At 39.4% G+C, this 26818-nt stretch overlaps 1 long non-coding RNA gene across 2 annotated transcripts in view; it reads left to right on the forward strand.

The window, feature by feature from the left end:
• The window catches only part of LOC109490338, a 109392-nt gene that overhangs the window by 41744 nt on the left and 40830 nt on the right, over positions 1 to 26818 (forward strand). Inside the window, exons 3-4 of one of the 2 annotated variants that reach the window (XR_002143661.2) lie at positions 1055 to 1226; positions 1748 to 3577. This is a non-coding gene — a long non-coding RNA (uncharacterized LOC109490338). Of the gene's footprint in view, positions 1 to 1054; positions 1227 to 1747; positions 3578 to 20228; positions 20398 to 26818 lie in introns of those variants that run through there. The other variant, XR_004619862.1, reaches the window with a different exon arrangement.

The following is a 26818-nucleotide window of genomic DNA, read 5'->3' on the forward strand; positions in this document are numbered from 1 at the left end:
CTGTGTGATCTCGGGCGAGTGATTTAACCTCTCAGAGCGTCTGCAGTGAGGGTTATAACAGTGTACCTTTCATTAGGCTGTGGAGGGTAATAAATGGGGTACGTATTCAAAAGCACCCAGCACAGTGCCTGGCACAGAGTGAAGGCTGGTACAAATGTGCGCTGTTAACATGGTTATATTTTCTTCTGCAAATAGTTTGTGTTGAACACTCAGTAGAAGCTCAGTCTAAAAGTGATAATTTGTAACACGAGGGAGAGACAGTAATCGCAAATTGCACTACACTGACTACACTGAAGAGTGATTCTGGGAGTTTTAAATTATTTTATTTTTTAAAAAGTGTCTGCCTTGTTACATAATCCTTTCCCTGCCTTTCTTATTCCCCTATTTTATACTTTGCCCAAAGAATCATTTAGTGTTCCAAAATATTAGACTCTTATAGGTATTCAGAAGCCCCAGGAGAAATGGAATACATTTACAGACCCATAAACATCTAAATTAGTGCTATAAATGGGAAATATAGTCTATAGTTGGACAGTGCCCAATACATAATATGTTGTGGCATAGAAGAGACTTCCTTTTTGGTGGCTGGAAAATCTATTTGCTCTAAGTATTCAATTTTAAAATGGATAATAAAAATAAATAATAGGCATGCTTCTGCTTAAATTGCACCTTTCATGGGAGATCTCAAAGAGTTTTTCAACTGTTAATTTATGACCCCTGGGGAAAGGTAGGTGGCAAGTAATATCTTTTTTCCTCACATGGAGAAACAGACATAAAAGAGGCCCAAGTGACTTGTCCAGGGACACAAGGCGAGCCCTGGCTTTAAGCAAACCATCCCAAAGAAAACACAAATGCAGAGATACTCTCTTTAAATGATTAAAACCTGCATTATTTCCCTATAAAACCTGAGCTGAATGCTAATAACATGGGTTGTGTAACCATCATACAACCCACACTACTTTCATTAGTATATTGGCTATCTCTTCCTGCAAACCACCACAAAACCTTAATAGTGCATATTGGTAAGTATTTATTCTTGCTCATGCATCTGCAGGTTGGCTGGTTGTTGAGTCTCTAGGCCAGGGTCAAGGCTGAGCTCAACTGCACAGCCCAAGACGAAGATTAAGTCTGGATCTTCTCCCTGTGTCTACGTGGAGCAGGCATCTAACCACAGCATAATCATCTCCTGGCAATGGTGAAGGAACAAGAGAAGAAACCCCGACCATGTAAGTAAACCATGCCATTTCTATAAATCCTCACCTGGCATGGATTTCTGTTAATCCACACAAGTCAATGACGAGTTCAGGTGGAAGGGTGGGGAAGCTGAAATGACACATGGCCATACCCCAGATGAATTTCCTTGAAATTACCCCCCCCCATGGAAGTGAGAGAAGGAAGTAAATACTCTCAAACAGTAATATAATCTACTATAATCAGCATTTATGATTAACATTGCAGACATTTTGTATGGGCTAACCTTTGAAACTCTGGCTGTTCCACATGCTTCTATAACTTCTCCTGGACCACTGACCTGATCCTGGCTTGGAAGGGTGCTATTTAAATGAAACAACGAATACCTCTTGTCACTTACTAGTATCTCCTTGGTACCTAATTAAAGAGACCAATCAGATTTAAGAGGAAAGTGCCTGATAAGGACATAATCCTGATTTATTTAGATGAAATCATATAGGGTAGAGCGATGTAAATAATTTGAGCTGATTTGAGCTTATTTTTGATCTGTTCGCAGACGCTGAATAGTCCCTGAGATTTCCAAGGAACCAGGAATGTTTGACATCTATAAAATGTGCAATGGAATATCTTTAGCATTTTGATGCTTATTGCAGATGAGGTCCTGTTAACTAACAGTTCTACCCCCACAATGCCTCAAAACTCAAACACTCCAGGAGGTCACGTGAGGATTCTTCCTGGTCTGCAGCATCCTGGAATCAATCTGAATTCCCTGAAGATCAGTACATGCTAGCACTCTACTCCTCCAATACTCAGTTTGCTTCTCAACCTAGACCAAAATTTCCAACTTGAGTATTCACTGAGGATGAGACACACTCTCTCTCTTTCTCTTCATGCTATGCAGACCTAAAGAAAAATAAAGGATTAGGGTCCAGTCTAATCTGAATATTCTACACAGAGATGAGATTTAAGAAATTGTCATCATTTTATACAACTAGTAATATGAAAGACTTCAATGCATGGCAAGGCCCAGTGGTGTAGCCTGGCTCTAGAGGCAAAACAGAGAAACCAGTTGTCCCTTTGACACTACTTTGAAGAACATCTTTCTCTCCAAGTTAGCCAAGTCCTCTCCATGTCACTGCCAACCCCTGCCTTCAGGCTCTATCTGAATCACTTTCCTTTCTGGTTAAATCTGTGGATTCCTGCGGGGAGAAGAGTGGCTCCCACTGGCTCAGGACTATTTCTCCAGGTTATATATGTCACAATTTTCCATGCCTTTAACAAGACTCAATTAAAAATTAATCGGTCCAGCATGGCAATTTGAGAGGTAATTGTTTCTTTTCCTGACTCCATGGCCATAGGCAAAAAGCACACCCAGAACCTAAATTAATCATCTAATTGGGATTTTTCCATACTCCAGCCAGTCAGCCTTCCAGGGGTCCCAGCAATGTGCTGCCTGACCTCAGTAATTAGATTGCCCCAGTGTCCACTCTGTGGGCTTTCTGCCTTACTTTCCCTTCCAAGCCCCTTCAGTAAAATGGAAAATAGCCATATAGGCTGTTTACCTGGGCCCTCTTCAATGACCAACAGCCTTTATCTTCAGAAGAGGAAATACTGGAAATAGGGGCAGGTTAATATATTCAACATGGTTTGTAATAGCAGAAGTCAATTTCAGCCTAACAGCAATCTTGGATTGGTGAAATAAAAGTATAGTCTTTTCATATAACATGTAGCAATGCAGCTAAAAAAGCAGTGAGGAAATGCTATGATTTCATAGGTCTTTAGGTCAAACCATACACATTCTCACTTAACATGTACAGCAGTGCTGCAAGTTGTGAATGTAATTATCTCTTTTTTTCTTTTTTTTTAAACAGATGAATATATTGAGCAGGAAAAGAAACTAGGTTAATACCAGGGGTATTTGTGTTGATTCATAGTAGCTAACACACACATTACCTTTATAGTTTTGACAGAAGACACACATTTTGTTGACTCTTCTGTAATTTAAGGTTAATAGCATTTTTTTTGTTTCTCTAGAAAAAGAACATAAAAGCCTATATTTTATTGTTCTATATTTTAAACCCTGGCATGAGTTTTATATTTTCCTAAAGAGATGGTATAAAGGAGTCTAAGTATCTTTTTTTCCTTAAGTTTCTACCTGCAAAAAATTAATTGAAATGTTTCACCATATCTTTCCCATAGATTTATCCATCATACACTAATGACCATAAATTAAAAAAAAAAAAAAAGATTTGGAACTATATTTAAGTGGAAGATAATTCCTTCCATAGTGGATATTCAGAAGACCAGCCAATGTTTGAGACTCTTAAAATGGGACTTAAGTTCTCTCTCCTCCATGACCATAAACATTTATCTTCATCATGCAGTGTTCGGAGTACATACAAAATATAAATTTATATATTCTTGCAAACTTCTGCTATTTATTTATGAAGACTTTGAATCACCAAAGACATACTTGTCACCTGGTAGGTAATTAAGAATTTAATTTTAATTGAATTGACCTGACCATATCCTTCAGTTTCAAGCCAGTATCTTTAGATGATGCCAGTGACATATGTGTTTTGTGAACTATATAATAGCATACACATATTAGATATAAATATTGTTAATAATGGAAATGATGTATCTGTATTGGCAATTAATAGTATGAAAGAGTTATTCTTACCTAGCCATTAGGATTTTATCTGCCAATGCAGCCAGTCTCTTCACAGCAGTAAATGTAGCATCGATGACACCGTTTTCTTATGGTTTCGTAGTTGTATGAAGTTGTGGCTCAGTCAGTTAAGCATCTGCCTTTGGCTCAGGTCATGATCCCAGGATTCCTGGCATTGCGCCCCACGGCTGGCTCCCTGCTCAGTGGGGAGTTTGCTTCTCCCCCTCCCTTTGCCTCTCTCCCCTGCTCATGTTCTCTCTTTCTCTCAAATAAATAAATAAAATCATAAAAAATATAGTTGTATGAAATTGATGAAGGCCACCGTTTTAATTTCTCTGAGATTACTTGTAGGTATATAAAGAATAGTACCAATACTCTTTCAAAAATCTTTGGAGTATACTCCAAAGAAGTGAATAAGTAAGAAAGTGGGTAAGTTTTTTTGATACTTGAATCTTCACTTTGGACCTATCAGTCCAAGACCCTTGTTCCGTTAGTAAAGGATACTGGCTCTAGCACAAAACAATTAAAGCCACGCTTCTTCATCCCACAAGACACATTTTTCAAACAGTTAATTCTGCCTCATCTCAATCTTTAATAAGACAAACACGTAATACCTATACTGACAAAGAGCAGGAATATCGCACTTAGTGTACTCACGGTAGTCGAATGGTGCTTAGAAGTTTCGACAATATCCGCTTTACACGTATATGGAAGGCGAGGACAAACCTTCAGTTTATCTTACTTAATGTGCTCTGTAAAAATTCAGCGTTCACATCGTCAGTTCACAGACCCTATCTGAACATAATAAAGTTATTTACACAGCTGCTAATGGCATTTTAGAGGCAGCGTTGTTATGATTCTTTCAACTACCTGTGAATCATAACAGTCCAGAGCTTTATTAGCTATCTCCAGGCAAAGCATCTCCCCAGAGAGAAGAATTTGCAGCAAGCAGGAAGCCCTCGCTCCTTCACATTCGTATCAGGAAAACTGAAGAGGGCTCCCAAAGACCTCTGACCTTTTCTCCATGGCTGAGGTTGCCTTGGGGGCTCTTTCTCATGGAGAAGGATCCACCAGCTTACTTTCCCCTTTCTCCTTCCTCCCTCCCTGGCCAGCCTCACCTGTGATCACCCAGGGTCGGAAGAGACGAAAGCCCTCCCCGGGCTCTGATAACAGGGTTGCCTGACTGTAATTACAGGCTTTTGCTTCTCAGCGATCCAAATGACAGTCACAATCGAGCCTGAAACTCCTCAGTCAGATGGAATCAATTACTGAGCAAAATTGGGAGGTTAATTTTCCCCAGAATGAGATACGCCTTTTAGCTTTGCCATCTCTTTCACTCCAGCTGGTGGCTTATTTGGATGCATTGTTCTCTGGCCACATGAACAAAGTTCCATTAGGAAGGATTTCCAAAAGAGTTGATTTGAAAAGGAAACTCCATCAGCCCCCAAACTCAATACATGCTGAATAGAAGAACTGTTATTAACTAAGCAGCATGGATGGCTAGTCACTAGAATTTACATTTGATGGACATGGGGTTAATCCAATAAGAAGAAATGGAACCTCCAGTAAAGTACCATCCCTTCTTGAAGTTCCCCGGGCTCTACTGTAGCATGACCCAGCATTGAAAGGGTCTTCTTTTCTGGAAACTGCCATGAAAATAAACCATTTCCCTCATTTGAATAATTTTCTAAGTATGACAAAGCATCTCTTTAAAAACAAATCAAACAAAACAACCAGTATTCATCGTCTCCAAATGGAATTGCCTCTTCTAAATGGCTTCATAGAAGCGTTACACTGGCTTCCGTTTAATCAGTGATAATTACAGCAATAATAATGATAATATCAGTGACTAAAACGTATTTAGTCTATACTGTGTTTCAGGAAATGCTAAATATTTCTGTGTTAACATGGTCCCCTCAAAACTGCCCTAAGCTGAGGCAGTGAGAGGTTGGATAACTTGCTAACATTTACCTGACTGGTAAATAACAAAGCCAGAATATAAACCCAGGTGACCTGATTCCAGAGCCTACAATTGAAAATCACACTACTACGAGCACATTGTCACTCCATATATTCATCAATTCCAAAAGGGAGTACTCCCATCACTTTGTAGGTGGGGAGATGGAAGCTTGGAGATATTAACTTGTTCAAGTTTAGGTGTCTCGTGAATTAATTAAGCTGCTATTCCACATCATGTCTGTCAGACTCAAAAGCCTTGGCATCCATTATACTAAAACCCTACAGAGACTTTGCAAACAGCCACTTTTGTGTGGTCTTAGGTGATAATTAACTAAAATCATTGGTGGTGATTATCAATTCTAATATAACTTAGGTTCTTCCATTAGTCCTCTTTAGAACTATAGCTAGGCCTTATTAGTGGATTTATAGGATTCCTGTAATAATATTGCATGCATTGCATTCCAAATCCTATTAGCTGTTTCCCTTGTAGCATCTTTAAAAACTGTCACCCCATGAAGTACACATTTCATCAGGAAACAGACTTTGAGAGTTTGAATAACTTGCAATAAGATCTTTGGAATTAAAATTTGGTGCCATTACTCCTACCGAAACTTAATATCCCCATGATATCCGATAGATTTAAAGGCAGGTTCTTCACTCTTGCCCTTCAGTCTCTGAGTCAGAAAAGTGAACTTGTATCTGCTAATTGTATGACATTTGTTAGAAGTAGAGCTGGGTGGGTTAATTCAGTCCTTTGGCAAACAGTTATTGAGTTCCTCCTGCATCCCAGCATGGTAGTGTGGTAGGAACCCTGACTAGAGTCTCAGAATAGGACAGACAGTGTCCCTGCTCTCATAGACCTTATGTTCTACTGATAAACGTGGCAAACATATTTGCAGATGGCCTTTACACTTAGCACATGCCCGACACATTATATAACGTGGTGGGGAAATTAATGGGAAATGAGTAGTGTTTTCTGTGGATCTCTAACTTCATGAAGAAGAGTTACTGCAAAGAAACATCAAGAATACAGATTGATGAGTACTGCCAATTTAAAACCAATTTTAAATAAATGGAGTTTAAAAACTTCTGAAGTTCAAAAAACAAAAGTTGTAAACTTATAATTATATACACTATAATTTACAGATGNTGAGTACTGCCAATTTAAAACCAATTTTAAATAAATGGAGTTTAAAAACTTCTGAAGTTCAAAAAACAAAAGCCGTAAACTTATATATACTATAATTTACAGATACATTATATATATATGAGCATATATACATAATTATAGAATTCATTGTAAGAATTTGATTCATCAGCATAATGTTCTAGATCCCAGATTTCATAAAGTGAGGCTCACCTCTATTTAAAATGTCTGGGGTGACACCATATTGAATAAGTTAGGAGGACATTCAGTTCTCAGTAGACACCGAGAAGTAATGTTTCATGTAAGCCAAAAGAAACACACACCCACGTACTTTTTGTGCCCCATAATTTTTTTCAGATCACCAGAACATGATTTCTGGATTCCGAAGGGATAAGAGGCCATATGGCTCTGGATCTCTACTAAGTGGTCTCCATCCCATTTTTTTCTTTTCTCTTAACCCTGGCTTTTCTTCTCATAGACTCTGTTTCCTTCCCTGCAGAAGGTAGTCCCTGATTGGGGCACAGGCACACCTGCATGAGCATTAGCCTCCCCCAATTACAGCATCTTCAGCGTGAGTGTAGGAGCAGACCTTGTAAAAAGGGGCTTTCTCATTATTATTATTTTGTGGTCAAAAGGTTGCATATACTATTTTTTTTCTGCTGCTAAAGCTTAGAAAGGGTGGAAAGCAAAATATTTTGATAATTATTCAGGCCATCAGGTTACATAAGAGGTTCCATAGCTTTCTGCATCAAACTTGAACAGTTGAAACCACAAATTCTGTTTTTGCAGCCATAAAACATTCGTGGCAAAAAAAAGAGAAAGAGAGAGAGAGAAAATAATAAAATCCATTTTCCATTCGCTTGAAACATAAAATTTAATGTGGTGAAAAATGACAGTTTACTCCCAGTAGGAAACTGCTCAGAGCCATGTTTCATAGGCATGGTGTGGAGACTTCGGTACACACGTGCAGTCATTGAATGCTGCAAGAAATTGCATACTGGAAGAGGATGTTGCAAGGTAAAACATGTAAGGGGCAAGGTAAATAAGGCCTTGCTGTAAGTGGAAAAGGCTTCCTTCTCTACCAAAATTATTAAGCTACATCTATTCAAGAATCACTGTTTGATCCAACGCTCAACTTGAGAAATACATACAGGTAGACATAGCGCAGTGGATGTCCTCATACCAAGACTGAAGACATTTGGCTATCAGTAGTGGGTGAATGTGATTATCAGCATGGGAGACATCGAATGATTTTTCAGAAAGGTAAAGTGGCAATAGCTGTGAACTCCACAAAATATAATATTCACACAATTTTTGTCTTCTTTATGAATATCTCAGAGCAGAATCAAGGCATCTGATGTTAAGTGGCAAAAACGCCAAGCTCCAGCTCTGTCAATAACAGGAGAAGCAACTGGAGACTCATTCTTTAACTCAACTGTCCTTCATTTCTTTCCTATAAAGTTAACAGCTGGACTCAGTGACTTCTAAGCCCCATTTTAACTAATATTCTATATGAATTTTAGAAAAGGGTAATTACCTGGTTGTCCAAATCAGTGGAGCATTGAACCAAGTAACAACAGAAAACAACTGCTATGTCCATATCTGAATGAAGTTGAATATTATATGTGGTTTGTAGAATTTCTGAGTCTTACACAGACTTTTGTCGTGCCTTTAATATTCATATCAGTTATCTATTGTCACAATGCTGCCTAATTACTCCAAAACTCAGTGACTTAACACAATAAACATGTTATTGCTTAAAGGTCTACAGACCAGTGGGGAAGTTCTGATCTGGGCCAGGTTTGGCTTCTCTCCGCTGGANCAGGTTTGCTTGCTTATGCATCCACAATCAGCTGGTGGACCAGATGGGAGATGGCTGGTCTAGGATGGCTTCACGTATGTGCCTCATGAATCATTACCTGATGACTGAGTGACACTCAGCCAAAAGTCTCTCATCATTTGGGTGAATGGCACAACCTCATTCTCATGGCAGATGGGAAGGATTACAAAAGGGAAGAGACACAAAGAAGGCCAGTGGAAACATATGTGCAAAACTGGCATATGGTCACTTTCACCGCATTCTAGTGGTGAAAACAAGTTGCAAGCAAGTCCAGATTCGAGGTATGGGAGAAAGGAGATCCTCTCTTGATGCAAGAAGCTGCAAAGTCACATTACAAAGTGTGTGGATTTAGGGAGGTGTGAAGAATTAGGAACATTTTGATAATCTGCCACTCTATACTTAGACACTGCTACAGCTGAAAGAATGATCTCTGTTTTCTAGTAGTAACATATGTGTTCCTCTACTTACTTTGTATGTTCTGTAATTTCCTATAGACATCATCTTTCATTGGTTTTTTTTCCCCCTATGTAAGCCACGCTACTACTATCATTCAATATTATATTTGGCCAAACCATAATTTGGGGCTAATTAACCCCAACTTGATTATTGTAGCATTTACTGTCTATTTACTCTTGCATTAATGGCATGGAGGCCGGCATCCTAATTATAAATATGGAAATATTATTCCAAAATTGATCCTAATATAGTTATTATACAGAAAAAGGAAGATATGATCCTTACATAGCCTGGATTCCAAAAATATTAGAAGAGATATGGGAAATTTGGAATGATATATACTACTTGCTGCTAAATGATCTAGAAAGATCATTTAACCATTCTGAGTCTCAATTAGCTTTTCTACAAAAAATAAAAGTTTACTTATCTGAATTGTCTTCTAACGTTAATTTCTATGGATCAGTCGTTTTAAGTGGACTCAGTATGCCAACATTCCTGAGTCATGCTAGACCCCTGTAACTTACTGAAGCCTTAGAATATATATGCTTTTAAATATTTTGAGTATTCTTAATGTTTAAATAAGTAAAAATGTCCAAGTTACCCAGCATAGATTGACATCAGCAAGTGACTTTGACAGAGCTTAGTCAGGGACAAATCTTTAGCCACATCAGATAAAGATAGATTCATTCCTTAAAAATTTCATCAGCATTTTTTCCAATATGCTTGCGAAAACACTGAGAATGCTTTTCCATACAAATGTTTCCTAACAACTCTGCAATTACCCTACGCTAGTCATGTTCAAATTTTTCCTTGTTATCGGTTGTCTCTCTAAATCCAGGTAGATCAGTATGAATAAAAGGAGACAAATATTTGAGATCAAACATGGTACCAAAACATAGTAAATCTTTTCTCATTCTCTGTGTCATCTGAAAAAAACTGATAAGTAAAAAAATAAGATAAAGTGTTTATTATAGTTCATATATACTGTGCCCCAGAAAAATATAACTGACATACAGATGTAGACCATTGATTTCCATTTTAGAATGAGTTCTAGTGATGGGTACGGGAAAGAGACTTACCTTTCTGTTCAACATTTCCATAAACTTTTCACAAACTTCAAATAATTTAAAAATATGATATGAAGAAATACATTAGAAATTTCCTAATAGTCAACCACAGAAATATAATATTACCAACTTAAAGCCAATATTAGTCCCCCTCCTTATTAGAATGTGGCACATTTGACCATCAAATACAATTAAAAATATCTTCAAAGAATATAATTCGATATTTTCTATTTGAGGAGAAGAAAAATGGAATGCTTGAAATGCTGGCTAATGAGAAAATGAAAAAATGAAAAGTAAATATAAGACAGTGGCACTCTGGAATAAGCAATGTCTTTAGCATTTTAAAAGCTGGTCAATCCCAAAGCCACTGTTTTTTGTTGCAGTGCATGTTCCTAAGAGTTTTTCCAACTGGCAAAGCAGTGACAAGGTGCGTATGCTTTTTCATACTTTTTGTTGTTTGTACAAAGCTATTTTGGTTGACTCCACACAAATACAGGGAAATAGAAGCTTGAGGCCACCACTGGAATTATTCAAAAAACACAAAGAAAACCCATGTGTTTCATTAATACAGCAATTTGGGGTGAATGTGGTTTTTGGCCAACATTTTCCAGAAAACCACTTAATCCTCCAAGTTTCTTCTAAGTCTAGATACACAACCAGAATCCCAGCTGGTGGACTCACTTGGTCTGGAGATCCCAACTGGCAGGATATGCAGTCAACATCTTTCTGAACTCTTGGAGGATTGGAAGAAATTTACGGGTTATATGAAAATAGAAACCACTCAATGGCTTTCAAATTCTAGTAGAGCAAGAAATCACAAGCTGAATCTTTTCAACTACCCAGGACCATTACAGCATTCTCCAGTTTCTCATGGCCCTTGTTTTATGCTAACACACCTGTGTAACGCTCTGGAACCGGGCTCCCTAGGTTCACATCTAGACTATACTATTATTCATTAATTGTGGGATCCAGTCACTTAAACACTCTCTGGCTCTATTTCCTCACAAATAGCATGAAGATAATAATACATAACTCATAGTGTTCTTGTTAGCGTGAAATAAGATTATATATGTAAAGATATATATGTGACATAGTGCCTGGCCCATGTTAAACACTCAATAAATGTCAGCTTTGATATTGTTATTATATCATATCATCATCACCATCATCACCATCTTCACCATCATCACCATCATCAGTTTTATGCAACCAAATACATACAAGAAAGTCCAACCGTAAATCTGACATATCACATAAAATGCTTATTACTAAGAAAGGAATTCTTACAGAATTCCTAATTGGAGAATTCCTAATATGGGGAACTGCCCTCATAAATCTGGGCTCTAATGCTCATCCGTGGCAAATCATTAAAGGGGATTGAGAAGCCCATCTTTCAGGCTCATCCTAACCTCTGAAAGCCCTATTCATCCCTGAACTCATCAATCAGTATTTATGGAGTGCCACATCAGACAGTGATGGAATTAAAGAAGGAGAAATGTCCCCTGCTCCAGACAGACTCATCACCCAGGGAGGAGACAGCCATATTCACAAATAATTACCGTGCATTAATGCATTGCATTTGCTCTTGGAAAGCAGCAGGCCAACAAAGAGAATACTTACATTATGCCTAAGGGGGTTGGAGGATGCTTGACACCGGAAGGGACATGGGGTCCCAGTCTTGGAAAATGAGAAGAAGCCACCAAATAGAGAAAAGGGAAAAAAGGACTCCGCATACGGAGTAGCAGGTACCGAGGGTTATGAAAGCTCTTGACATGTAATGAGGATGGAGTTAGATGCGGTTGAAGCAAGAGATAATATTCTAGAAATCAAACAAGGAAGCTTGAAGAGGGGATTATTAGAATATACTCCCTACCACATTCTGCAGAAAATAAAAATGAATTAAAACATAGATATTTTAGAGATGCCCACACAAACATCATCTGAAAAAAATGACCCCCCCAAAAAAATGGCAAAAAAAAAAAAGAAAATGCTTGCTTAGATGACAGTACGTTTTACTTGCTCTTGAAAAAGTCTCCCTGTGAATGCCTTCTCTCCTTCTTTTTTTTTTTAATGGACCAAAAGGAAACGAAATAATATTTATTGTGTCTCTTGCATTTGCTCCTTAGGAAAATGGCATTAGCCTCATATGGAAACACTTTGACAGGCCCCTGAAAATAATTCCTTAACCACAAACATGTCTTCTACTTGTCTGATCTCAAATTGTTCCAAGTGAGTATCACAATTTCAGGTCAGGTTTAAGGATATGACAGGCACTATCAGTCCATTAAATATGAATGATATATGAGGTACAGGGCGGAGGTGTTGGCACAGAAGGCAAGAGTGCCGGTGGGAGCCCCATTCCAGGTTCTGTGGGGTGTCTGCCTCCCTCGGAACCTTCCAGTTCCACCTGAAGACACTTACTGGCAGCTCCTCAGTGCAGATGAAGGGAGGAACAATGGAACTTCTCTGTGTTCATCACCCAGATACCATCTCAGTACCTCAGTGGAGCACGATTATTGGAAGCAAAATAACACAGATAGGATTTCACATTCAAGCTTTGGAAATGGGAATAACAAAGATGCAAGGACACAAACAACCCCTCTCACTGCACTCCACCCCTCCTCACCCCCTGCATCCACCTCCTTGTTGCTCTTTTGCCTCCAACTTCTAATTGGCAGACACTTGATCCACACAGCCATTTATTTCATTTTCAGAGCACACAAGGCCACTTGAGACCCACTGATACGTGTGGGAAAGTGGCGGCCATGCTACCTGCACCTGTCGTGGGGAGCTGCCCGTTGCCCCTCCCTCCCTGCTGTGCCCATTGTGTGCCACCTTATTCTGTTTCAGCAGTGGCAGAAAAGTCAAAGTAGCCGGCATTCAACATGACCACATACAAAGAGGAAGCCAGAAAGCTTCCTTGTACCTCTTTCCCTCCCAAAGCCTGCCCAGTGACCTATTTCAATAGTAAATGTAGCAATCCTATCTCTTTTCAGAGCTACGGCATGTAAGAATCAAGAATCAGTAAAAGGCAATGGCGTAAGCATTTATTTGGATGGACCATTGAGCACTGCTGGTATGAATCAGCTACACACACACACACACACACACACACACACACCCTAATTGAAAACTATTCATATTTGGTATCCCCAAGTAGACCGTATCTATTACTTTTGTGGACATTAAGTAGATTTGAGATCCAAGGCTCCAAGGACTTTTAACTTACAAGAGAATAGACTGTAATACCAATAAACTTTCACAGCAATCTCCTTGGAATGCAGACTAAAATCAGGTAACTCTATATACAGATCTTAATGTCAACAGTGAAGAACACACATTCAAAGGAGAGGGGAAAGAAGCTTAGCAGCTACTGTCTTGAGCAACTGTGCAGCAATGAAACAAGACCAAATTTTGAAGTTGGATGGCCAAATTGTTTAGTTGGTGTCTGTTTCCATGTGGAGACTATAACTGCTCGATGGTGGTAATAATACATCATAAGACCTGGAAATGGAAAAGACCCATTAAATCATCAAGTAATGCCTTTGCCAGCACAGGATGCAGTTCCCAGAGAATATTCCTTAAAGTGCCCCTTGGGATGAGCTCCAAAGACCATGTCATTTTATCCATCTCCAAAGAGTCCAATCCAGCTATCTACAGTATCCGATTGCTGTTATGAAATTAAACTTTGGCCTTAAAAGCATTGTTCCATACCGAACTAGTGCTTGGTACCAGGTTTTCATTAAGGACCAGTCATAGCCCTTGGAGGAGGCAGGAAAGGTCATTTTATCCATTCCCCTACCTCCGGGCAGGTCTTGTGTGAAATGACACCAGCCTGGCTCTTATTATAAAATTCCCAGAGCAGGAAGTTCTGTAGCCCCTGTTGTAATGTGCTTTCCCATGACACATAACCCTTATGTAGAGTGTGTTTTCCACAGTCCAGACACAACCTCTCCCACCCCAGTTTAAAAACGTGTTCCCACAGTAGCAGAGAACTACCTATGGCCTGCGATGCGTGGTGTTCACCTGAGAAGAAGAGCGCAGTTTCATAGCGCTTGCTTTGTGTGAGTCTTGATTTTAGCTAGGGTTTTCATATCCGAATTGGCCAAAAACAAAAGGTGGTAAGGGCTTTTGGAAGGCAAGGCTCGTTCTTTTCCTCTTTGCTATTTTTTGAATTTTGATTAGTTATAAAAATAAAACAGCACTCTGCTGACTGAAACCATTAATTCAGATTTTGATGCATGTGATGCAAATCCATTTAACGCTTCACTTCATATTTCATTTTCATTATATTGAAAAAATTACAGATTTACTAATCAATTATGTATATAAAATCCAGAATCTAAAACCTTGAAAGATTAAAATATTCACTATATAGTATGCTAATTATGCTTTTTTTTTTTTTTACTTAAAATTGATATGATCAGACAGGACCTTCACTGGCAATCTCTTATTCTATTTTTTAAGTTACTGTAAGTAATAGAAAGTCATGAAACAGCATATCTCTGCACTTTTACACAAACGGCAATTGTTTTTTATTACGTTTAACTGCTCTTTTCAAAAAATTTGTCTGGAGTAATGAAGTCTCAGCCATCTTTCAGTAGGAAGCCTAGAAATACATAACCTGAGTTTATGTTCTGCAACTTCCTTATCTGACTTTTGATCACCTGGTGAGTCTATGGTTACTCACAAAATACTTTGAGGACAGAAATCAGAATTGATTATCTTTCTGATGTTCTTGTTTTCTCATTTTTGAAAAAACAAAGTTTACAAGAATAACTTTATACTAAAATGTATTAGTTTTCATATTAACACAAAATTTTCAAAAATGTATCATGATAAAATGAAATAATGTAAAAGAAAAATGTACAAATGTAGTCATTTGTATTTCATGTTTATTTCAAATTTTTGACAAAATTTGAAAGCATTAAATTCTAGAGTATAAAAGAGCGAGCTAGTGCCTTTTACAACACATACATTATTGTCTTTCCCTTACTCTGTCTTGTGTTAAAAAGAGAGAGGGAGAAGGGACATTTTCTTGAAGTTAGCAAGTATTCCAATTAACATTTCAATGTGAATTTTCTTTTTTCTTTTTTTTTTTAAAGATTTTATGTATCTATTTGACGCAGAGATAGAGAGAGTACAAGCACAAGAAGGGGGAATGGTAGGCAGGGGAGAAGCAGGCTCCCTGCTGAGCAAGGAGCTCGATGTGGGAGCCCATCCCAGGACCCTGGGGTCATGACCTGAGCCTAAGGCAGACACTTAACTGACCAAGCCACCCAGGCACCCCCCAATATGAATTTTCTAATACAGTTGTCAAACCAGAATTTCTTCACATATCATAAGAAAGTTTAACCTTATGAAAATTCTTAACAAATGCATACCTTAACTCAAAGTGGGTCATAATCTTAACAAGTATTTTATTTTACATCCGAGAATGCCATGCTTCTGTAAGCCCACGATGCCCATAATCAACACGGTGGTGTAAGTGTCAAGCTTACACCTCACGTAACATTTTAGGAGATCTTCCTTTTCAAGTCTCTGCCTCCAAAGACAGACATACTTTTTGTGGATTTCTAAACTCAGCCAGTGTTGCTGAGAAAATACTCACTTCTGTACACCAACAATAACAGTTAACATTTTATTGAGTGCTTACCATGTGCTAAACACTCCACATGCGTCATATTATTTGATTTTCATAATCACCCTGTGAAGTAGGCACTATCATGATTTCCATTTGGCGGGTGAGCTTCATCAAGGTTAAGTATCTTGCCCAAGGTCGCGCAGCTGGTGAGTAGGCTGGCCAGGGTTTAAACCTGACAGTTCACCTACAGAGCATCGGACTGTATTCTGACTAGGCCTTGCACATGAATCCCTTGAAATACCACTTTTGTGCCCTCCACTTTCTTGTGCCCAACAGATTCAGCAGCTTGGAATCGTTAGAAAAATAAAAGCACACAGAAAAGCAAATCAAACAGATCTGAAATAAAAACAGTATTTTAAAATACCTCTTTCAATCTCGTTATCAGTATGAATGAGAATAGAATTAACTCCTCAGTTAGATGTGTTTTCCTTTGTTTAATAACTGGAAGGCACCCTAACTGCCTTACTAATTCTGACCTCATCAACATATGTAATGTTGGGTCACATAGAAGAACAAAATGAAAATGAAACTGGCCCTCCTCCCTTTCTACTAGAAATAACAGCAGCATTTAAATAGGCCGTGGCCACTTCTAGGAAAGTTTCTAAACCCCCTATCCCTCAAAAGAGTGAATTTAAGTACAGAAAGAAAGAAAATAAAACAATCAGAAAATAATTATAGGCATACCATTTTCAATAAAAGCGATTTTTAAAATTTTATTTAAAGATCTTGTCGCTGTTGTTCAGTCACGAATCATTTCATGTAAACCATCAACAGGAACGATTCCATAATAATGAATTGTTCCATTTTTAGGATTCAGCTGAATATCGAAACGTAGAGCTTCTGCATTTACTCTAAAGGATTTTTAAAAAGCACATAACTTACTAGATATGATTAGGTATTGCGTGACACAGGAAGTAATTACTTGACCTAACTGGCAGTTTCAGCTGACTTTAGAAAGCTTGCCTCTCTCTGTGGTCAGGCGCTCATTGCTAAGAGCAAACGGATGAGCTTCAAAGCATTGGTTTGGACCATTGGAAACAGATAATCAACAGATGATAGAGAGACATGTGCCCCCCCCCTTAGTTTTTTTGTTGTTTTTTTTTTTCCTTCCAGTTCTCCTTGTCAAAGGATGATTGATATGTGTGGGGCAGCCCTTCAAACGCCAGCCACTGCCTGAGGCACTTCCTATAATCAAAGCACACGCCCACCCAGAGCTAATTAGACATTAGATTAGTGTCAACTGATTGATTTAAAGCAGCCGGCCCTTCTTCCCCACCCCTCCCCTCTCCCAGCACCGTTGAGGATGGGGCTGGTCTCCAAAATGGCTCTCTCACCAGACAGGCAAATTATTCATGGAAGCTGCAGGAAGGAAACCTACAGATAATACAATATGGCTAAAACACAACCAGAAGAACTTTTCTAGAAGGGAAAGTGAGAGGCAGGAGAGAGAGACAAGGAGGAACAGACAGAGAGAAAAAGAGAATGAATCATGTTTCCGAGAGCAATGAAACCCCTCGGTCCAATTTGTTGAGTTAAGTTAAAAAGAGTGTTTGTGATGTTTGAAAGAAAATTATTTGCAATTTAACCTAGGAGAGTTCTGAGTACATTTGGCTACAATTTAGATACCATTTTTCAAAGTCTTTTCCCTTCATTTTTTTCCCCCTTTATAAATATATGAGCCGGGAACATTCAAAGTTGTCTTAATGGATTAAGCAGAGACAAGGCTGCAAGGAGCAAATTAAAAATGAAATAGTTACAGCTGTTGGAACTGGCATTGGGCAGAGAGAGGTAAAAAAGATTTCTCTTCATAAAGGATAAGGGAGATTTCAGAAAACGCCGATTTCAGAAAAGCCCTTGCAGAGTTCAGATGCGCGTGCCTACCAAACAGTGAGGGATTCCTCAATAGCAACTGCACAGCCCAACTACGGCTTACTCTGTGGAGGAGTCCAAATAGCTGTAACTCAGCTAAAAAGTGAGCCCATTCCCAGAAGAGACCACCAGAGCAGGGGGCAGCCAGGGGCCGGTTTTAGACTTTTCATTTGCAGATTAAAGGCCTTTTCCACTTGTCACGTCCTGCTACTATTGCACTCTGGGGTCAGGACTGATCCAACACAAACACACCTCTGGAATTATTTCTGTGAATGTGGGACCCTGAGAAGTGCTGTAATGGCAGCAGAAACGTGTAAGACAGATAGTACTCGTTATTGGAACTCCGGAAGTCTTCACAGAAGGACACTTTCTCATGTAGTGGATGGGAGAGAGCCAGAGAAAAGGAAGAAGGGACAGCCAGTGGTATGGGGGGAGGCAGGTAGAAGGTGAGAAGAACTTGAATTGAAATGGTGTTCTCGTTAGCCATGACGTTTGATGCTTTTAAAGTCTGTATGGCTTTCAAGGCTGTATATATTATTTCACTGAATTTCTGCAAAATTCCTGGAAGATAGATAGGGCATGTGTCATTATGAAATTACAGATTGGTTATTCCACCCATTACAGACGAAATGATTAAGGTAAGTAATTTTTCCCTCATGTGAGTAGGAAAAGTACCAGTGAACTGGTACCAGATAAGTCTTACCAACGTGTCATACTCCTTCCAACCTTCTGTCTTAATGGCATTTCCAATATACATATAGTTCTTATTATTTTAATATTTAGATACCCAGTCCATTTGCCTGCATTCTAAGACTGGAAGACCTACCCCTGTGAGCTCGAGAAATGAACCAGACCATAAGCCAGAAATCTAGCAAGTCATTAGGGAGGATGTACAGAATCCAGGGGAGGAAATACTGAATTGTGGAATTAAATGCGGGAGTAATAACTCAGATTTTTATTCTATGAGAGGACTGAAGACCTAAGGCGGCTTCCGACCAGTTCACACCAAACACTAAAGATGCGGGAAAATTCAACACTGTACTCTAAAATACGTCGTGAAAACTGACAGAAGTTTCTGGAATCCAAAATGCAATCAGGCACCAGAGCAGGATGGCATTATTGTTTTATATCTCTTGTGTATGGGTCTTAGCATCATAATGACAGCTTTCAAGGATTACTTTAGGTTGAAATATGAAGCCACTAAGGCCAAGAGTGGGGTAAAGTCTGGACAGTTCCATCCACGTCACTGTTTTCCCCTGGCTCTCTTGTCTCCCCGTGGAGACAGGAATTCAGAGAACACAATCGGAGAGCCAAAAGGGGTGAGGCATACAGGAGAGTCCTCCAAATGCCGATTCGGCAAATTTTAACTTTTGCAGCTATAAACCTTTCAATACCTCAAAATAAATCCTTCAGTTTTATATGAGATTTTGGTTTCTGCAGCTGTAGATTTATGCAGTGTGCTAAGGGCAGGCCAAGAGAAGTGAACACAAGCGATGTGACAGACAGCGTAAGGATGTTATTCGGCTTCTCACTACAGCATTGCTCGCTTAGGAACTTTCCGAATGTCATGCGTAGCCCCCCTCATTGATTAGCTGCTAAAGGAGCTGATCTTCTCTCACGGACGTGTGTCTCCAGCTGCTCGCCTGCAGCTTCCGAGACACAGGAAGCAATGCACTTCCTTGCCCCTGGCCTGGATCTGAGACTGTCAGACAGGCAAATCACCACAGGCATCGCTGGGGCAGACTAATCTGTGCATTGCTGGTCTACCCTCTTTGTGTGCCAAGTTCTGTGCCTCGGCTGCTAGTGAGAAATGGATTACTAACACATAATGTGCTTCAGGAGCCAACGGTATTCCCTAGGAACATTTTAAGACATGTCAACCACATAAACAGCCAGGAGGTTTTGACAATAAGACCATGCCGGAGACCTATTACTATATTGCCTTTATGGACATTCTTAAGAATAAATTAATATTTTATGAAAAGTATTATGAATCAGGCTCTGTGCTAGTTTTCTTACAAATATCTTCATTAATCCTCATAATGACTGCAAGATAGATAATATTGGCTTCACTCCACAGAAGAAACTAAGCATCAGAGAGGTAAGATGCCTGACCAGAAAATCATCCAGGTAGATGCTGAGGAACCCTGTCTCCTTCCTCCTCGACATCATATGATGAACTTAGAGGAGAATGGCAATTCCTTCAAAAATAGCAATGTGTAAAAAAGAAAGAGGAGACTGTCCTCTAGCTAAAATTATTAGGAAAGACCCACATTGTTGCTCTTCCAAGAAAACCGTGGGGCATCACCTGTGTGTGAGAAGACTTGGATTTGTTTAACAATGACTGAGACCATGATTTTTTTATGTAATTTTAATTTTACCAGAGTTTTACCTGCATGAGTTCCACTTCTGGACAAGATGGAGCGAAGCGGTCCATTCTCTCCCACCTGAAACATGCTTTCAAAAATGGGGGAAAAATGCACAAGACAATGGTTTTGAGGATACTGGACATCAGTTAGTGAAGACAGTGAACCCCAAGAGAAGGGAAACAAGGTGAGTCCTGTGATTTACTCATCTTACTGACCAGGCGCTGTGCAGGGAAGGGTAGCCAGGTGAAGTTACCCCTCTTCTGGAGTTCAGGAGTCAGAAGTTGTTGTCTGGGGGAGTGGGGGAGGTGGGGGGGGGTCAAGGCAGCTAGAGCTTGCAGAGCAGAGCCCTTAAGAGAATAGCGATGTATGGAGCAGAGAGCTCCAGGGATTAAAAGCCTTTTGCTGATCAGTGTATACACTGGGGAAAACTACCTGAGCCTGAGAAAAGAAGCACCTACAAGGGTTGGAAGGAACAATTTCTAGAACTCAGCTGGGGCCAGGAATAGGTCCTTTTCCCACCAGCCCGAAGGAAATCCTCACCATTCACAAGTCCTCAGGTAGAGCAAGTAGGGCAAGATCCACCCCAAACCGCTGCTTTGTTCTTGCCTAACAAGACCTAAAAGCATGACCCTCAAAAACCGAACTGTTCTACATGACTGTCCCAGAACATTTTCTTGTATTAGCTCTCTGATAATTTCTTCTCCTCGATGTATTTCCTGATCATTGAGCATCTTTGTGAGAAAAAATCTGCTGCCAGGACGTATTTGCAGAGAACTTGTCAGCATAGCAGAGGTCCAGAAACTGCTCTTGTCCCATGTTTTTCATCTACAGCATAAGCATTACTCTTGACTCCCAGTTCTCTTTAGTATTCTCCAGAAAGTAACCCTCTGCCTCCTGTTGGGATAGGGGTAGGAATGTGGTGAGAGAAGGTTGGGAGCCAGATTTTGGTTTTTTACACCTTACCCTTCACTCCTGCCTTGCTGAACACCCCCTTTGGTGCCAAGTACCTAAAATTTACTGTGTTTTATTAGCACAAATCAGCTCATTTTTGATTAATATCTTCATTTACAGGCATATGGTTTTCAGCTCCCTACTCTCTGTTATGTCATTTACCAAACTGGTTACCCACTTTCTATTAACCTTTTAAAGAAATTTCTAGTTCATTGTGTTTGCCTTTCTTACCTTTTTCATCTAGAACTTCCTTTGAAATTATTTTACTGCCATGTGAACAGGGCTTTAAAAGAAACACATGTGTGTTGTATTACACGTATTCAAATGCACGTTCAAACAACAGTTAGCCAGAAGTTCCAGAGAATTCTTCCTAAACTGCACACAAGCAGCCCACACTGAAATCTCATGAATTGGGCTCCCCTCTTGCTTTTCTGTTTACTATCTCATTCTACCCATAAGAAAGCTCAGGTGTGAAATGGTTCCACAAGATATCCAAGGTCACAAAATCATACTTCTGTCTCAGAGTTGTTACGAGAATTAAATGAGGTAAATCACTTAGCCTGGTTATAGTCGTATCATCATGGAGTAGAAAAAGTTGTTTTTCATGATTATACATCTGGTCCTTGCTGACACTCCAGCTTCTGAATACAGTATAGGTAGGTCTGTAGGAAAATGGAAAAGATAGAAAGGTGCATGAAGGGTTAGGATGCAATGTGCTTAACCAGGGAATGATGGCATTTCAGAGGAAGTGACAAAATGAGTATTTTATTAGTTCAGTTGTAGAGCTTACATTTCTTTGGTTTGGGGATTTTTTTTTAACTTTTTAAATAGCTGTGAAACCAAAATGTGTTGGCAGTGCAATGACAAACTAGTAACTCTTTCAGTAGAGTAAGCTGTCATTCCTTACATTGTGAGAAAAATAAGGTATAAAACTTGCAGTAATCTCTTGGTCAAGTATCTTTAGCATACTAATGCTACATTCAGTTGCGTTTTCTGAAATCCCTTAATCTGTTACTTTTCTATTTTATTTTCTTGTGTTTCCAAGCAACTTCTTAAAATTCCTGCCTCCAGCTGTGAAGGCAGGAATAATTAGTACCAGACTAGCCATCCTGCAATAAACAACTAACAAAGTGGACAAAATAGGTGAAACAGCAGCGTTTAGACACTGGGCAACAGGTATTATAAGACTGTGATACCTGCAAGAGGGAAATTAGTAAATTGAGCCTTGTGATCACACCCAGCTTTCGGCCTGCAGGCAATCTTGGAATCAGGGTGTAAGAAAGGAGGAAAAGCAGGACCTAGGGGTCTCCTTGAGCCAAAAAGACAAAGATCAGAGTTGGGAGAGGCTGAGGCGGTTGGAATTTTTGCTGCTGAGTACCAGGAAGGAGGAATCTACAACAGAAAGAGTCTCAGAAATCTGCAGAAGGGTCTGCTCGTGTCTTTGGCTACATGTGGCTAGAGGAAGACTCCACAAGGCTGACTAAGGAACAATGAACAGATAAGACAACTTATGGAAAGCTCTCTGGAGGAAAAGAATTGCATTACAGAGATCAGAGGACGGAGTTTTATCCAAAATATATAGAGAACACTTACAGCTCAATGATAAGATACACACACCAATTGAAAATGGGCACGTTATTTGAGTACCCACTTCAGAAAAGAAGCATGAGTGACTGAAAAGAATATATAAAAGTGCTTATTAGAAACCATGGAATGCAAATTAAAACCATAAAGGAGTATTTTACAGATATTATCACATACCCACTAGAATGACTAAAGTTTAAAAGACTGACAGTAACAGGTGTTGCAGAGATTGGGGGCAACTAAAACTGTTGGACAGGAGTGGGAGTGTCCAGTCACTTTCCAAAACAGATGGAGAGTTTCTTGTAAATTTCAGCATATACCTAATTATTAGTGACCCAAGAATTCCACTTCTAGATATTTACCCAAGAGAAGTGAAAATATAAGTCTACAAAAAAGATTCCCACATGAATGTTTATAGCACCTTTCTTTGTAATAGGACCAAGATGGAAACAACACAAATGTTCATCAATGGGCAAATAAATAGTTATATATTCATAAATGAAATAAACTCAGCAGTTTAAAATGAACAAACTACTGTCACAAAAAACAGCAAGGATGGATCTCAAAATCTTTACGCTAACTGAAAGAAATAAGACACAAAAGAATATATACTGAGTCTATATGAAATTCTAGAATAAGCAAAATTAATCTATCATATAGAAATCAGATCAATGTTTGCTTGGAGAAAGATTGGCTGGGAAGAGGCATAAGGAAATTTTCTGGGGTGGATGAAAATGTTCTATATGTATTGATTTGGGTGATGTTTAGATGAATATAAAAAATTATCAAATTCATTAAACATTAGTGTTACCTTCAGGTAACACTGATTTGCTCTGCTTAGCTTAAGTTATTTTTTAAATGTTTAGGGGCGCCTGGCTGGCAGGGTCAGTGAAGCATGCAACTCTTGATCTTAGAGTTCAAGCCCCACATTGGGTATAGAGATTACTTAAAAAAATAAATTGAAACTTCAAAAAATTATTTTTTAAATATTTAATTGCAAACATTTCCACCTACTGATCCACTTCAAAACAGACTTAAAAAAAGATGTAAAAAACTTCCGTGGAAAACTCAGTGTACTTAGTATTTATATGTAAATCAACAACAGTTACTTTAAATGTGAACAGTAATACTGTTCTCCAACCATGAGTGATTTAAATTCTAAGAGAAACACCGGAAAAGCTTCGGGGCACAATTAAAGAATACTCATCTGTCAGAGGAAGAAGACTAGGGTCCTCTCCTGAGCTACTATGGTGGGAATTAGCAGTCAGGTAGAATACACCCCCAAATTAACTTCTAAATCTAAGGGATCAAATGAGGAGTAAGGATCAGGCAACCAGCTCATGAAGAGAACTACCAAAATTAGGATCAGAAATGAAGCATGTGCATCAAAAAGGAATTAAGGTAAGAAATGCAGGAGATCTGAGCCCGATGAAGGGCCAAGAGAAGAAATACCATTGGTCTTTCTTAGTAGAACAGATAATATCGTGATTTATCAGACTTATAAGCACAACATGGTAATACTAAAGAATAGTAACAGACAGCAGAGAATGCCAAAGGACCCTGATTATCCTACTGTATTTTCTGGTGTCTCCTTTTCTAAGAGACTCAAGTTATCCTGTTTCCTCAAAGCTTTAGTCTTCCCTGATTGAAGATCCAGAAAACACCCCAGAATATTTCCTTCTTTGGTACAAGATTGTCTTAGAGTAGAGACCTAAAATCATTGTCACTGTAACAGTAGGACTCTACACAAAGTTTGGCATTGAATTACTTGTGACATATGTTATGCTAAATGATGAGCTATTTATTACTGAGAGCAATATATGAGACTACAGTGTGAGTGCTAGTCAGTCTAAACATTTTCTTTAGCTATGACTTTCCATTCAAAGGAAACATTTTTTTTAAGGGCATGGATCATTAACATTTCAATACACCGAGCTTAGATCTGGCAACTTATAGAAATTTTTCATAGGCAAGGCACACAATCCAAGTGACTATCTTAATTACCTGCATCAGCCCAATTAATCTGTGGTGTATTTCAAGCTGAAACAAAGGCCCAGGAATGAGTCTTGCCGTCCCAACCTAGCCAGAGGATTCTATGAAGCCTCTCCCCCAGTCGTTCCAGGGAAGAAAGACAATAGGATGTAGCTCAGCCCTCAGGGGCTTGGCAGCCGAAAGGAGGAGAGAGGAGGCTTTGCCAGAGCTCCTATCAGTGTGGAAAATCACATCACAACCAGCTACAGTGAAGAATTCTTGAGAATGGAAGGAACAGACTGTAAAACATCTGATAAAAGCAAAATTCAAAACTTGTCCTGAGGAGGAGTTTTACTGCCTGAATCAACAGAGGTGCAAAACTCAGAACCTCCTCAGAGATCTTTACTAGCCTCTTGATTGTATATGGTTCCTTTTCCTTCTGTAAGTGAGTATCACAGATTTGTCCTAAAACTGGATTCTAGGAGGATCCTCTGCCAACCAGGACGCACCTACCATCCGCCAGGAAGCAGCTGCCTGAGTGTGCTTACTCCCCAAGCGCTTTTCGGTTCAATCCTTTGCATGTGACCACAAGTTTGAATCAGGCCTGAGCTTGCTCTCTTCGAAGCTCTTGCTCTAGTTCGAATTGTTTCTACTGCATAACAAATTAATACTATGTAACAGATCAATGCTTACATAGAATAGGTGCAAACCCAGATGGCATGTTTTGTAAGGATGCTAAGAATAACTGTAACCCCAACACCTATCAAAGCCCCACAAGTCCATTGGTGATGTCTGAAATTCCATCATTGCAAGTTTACTTCTTTGGGTTCAAGTAGAAAAATCTACTAACATGTAAAGAACATGTGGACAGATAATTAAATTATTATTAGTTATCAACCACTTACTATGAATTTTCCTATTCCGAGTGTTTCCAAGAGAACAAAAGTGCCAAAGATTTATATATAAGAAGGTGAAAATCTAAACCTTATGCTCCAAGCAAATGGAATGGAGCCATGTGGGAGGAAGGGAATTAGGGCAGATCACGGGGGATCTGGGGAGAAGCAGCACATCAAGAAAACAAAAACGGGAAATAAGCAGCTGCCCAAGACCCATTTTACCTATTTCACAACTCTATAAATCATCTGACATAGGTAAGGGTCCACAGCTGGTACTCTTAGAGGAACGAAAGCCCAAGATGACCCTTCTCCAAACTACTCTTAAGAAATGACTGAGTGAAATCAGTAAAAAACACTATGGTCCTGGGGCGCCTGGGTGGCACAGCGGTTAAGCGTCTGCCTTCGGCTCAGGGCGTGATCCCGGCGTTGTGGGATTGAGCCCCACATCAGGCTCCTCCGCTATGAGCCTGCTTCTTCCTTTCCCACTCCCCCTGCTTGTGTTCCCTCTCTCGCTGGCTGTCTCTCTTTCGAATAAATAAATAAAATCTTAAAAAAAAACAAAAACAAAAACACTGTGGTCCTTTTGAGAATGGTCAAGTGCAGTAGCTTTAGGCCATGGTGTCAGGCAGGTGCTGGATGACCACCAGCTGTTGTCAGAGAAAGTGTTCCTATTTTGGAAGTCTGGGTTGGGCTAATTGGGTCCCCTTGGTTTCATGTATGATAATGCATGTTTTATTATAGAAGAGCCTCAGAGTGGAAAACATAATAAGGCGTTTCAAAACAAATAAATAAGCAACTATACATGTGAATCAGGATGCCTACTCTCTCAGGGCTCCCAGACCCAGATCCAACATGGGGATTGGGCTTTCCCCACACACAATATCAAGCATTCTTGGACACCAGTGTCCAAGAATTCAACTCAATTCTGACTCTACCTATCCAGAGATAGCATCAGATTCCAGAGGTTAATAGTTCAGCCCTACAAGACTGTCCTCCCACCCCCCACTTAAGACTCCAGTCACAAGACCCAGGCTGTTACCTGTGCTTCTGACCAACTGGCTAGAGATTGGAGGTTCCAGTGACCTTCTCCTCGGGTTCAGTTAATTTTCTAGAGCAGCTCACAGAATTCAGGGAAACACTTAATGTTAACCAGTTTATTAAAGGATATAATAGAAGATGTGAATCAATAGCCAGATAAAGAGA

Source organism: Ailuropoda melanoleuca, chromosome 13 (assembly GCF_002007445.2).
Source record: "Ailuropoda melanoleuca isolate Jingjing chromosome 13, ASM200744v2, whole genome shotgun sequence".
Lineage (NCBI taxonomy): Eukaryota > Metazoa > Chordata > Mammalia > Carnivora > Ursidae > Ailuropoda > Ailuropoda melanoleuca.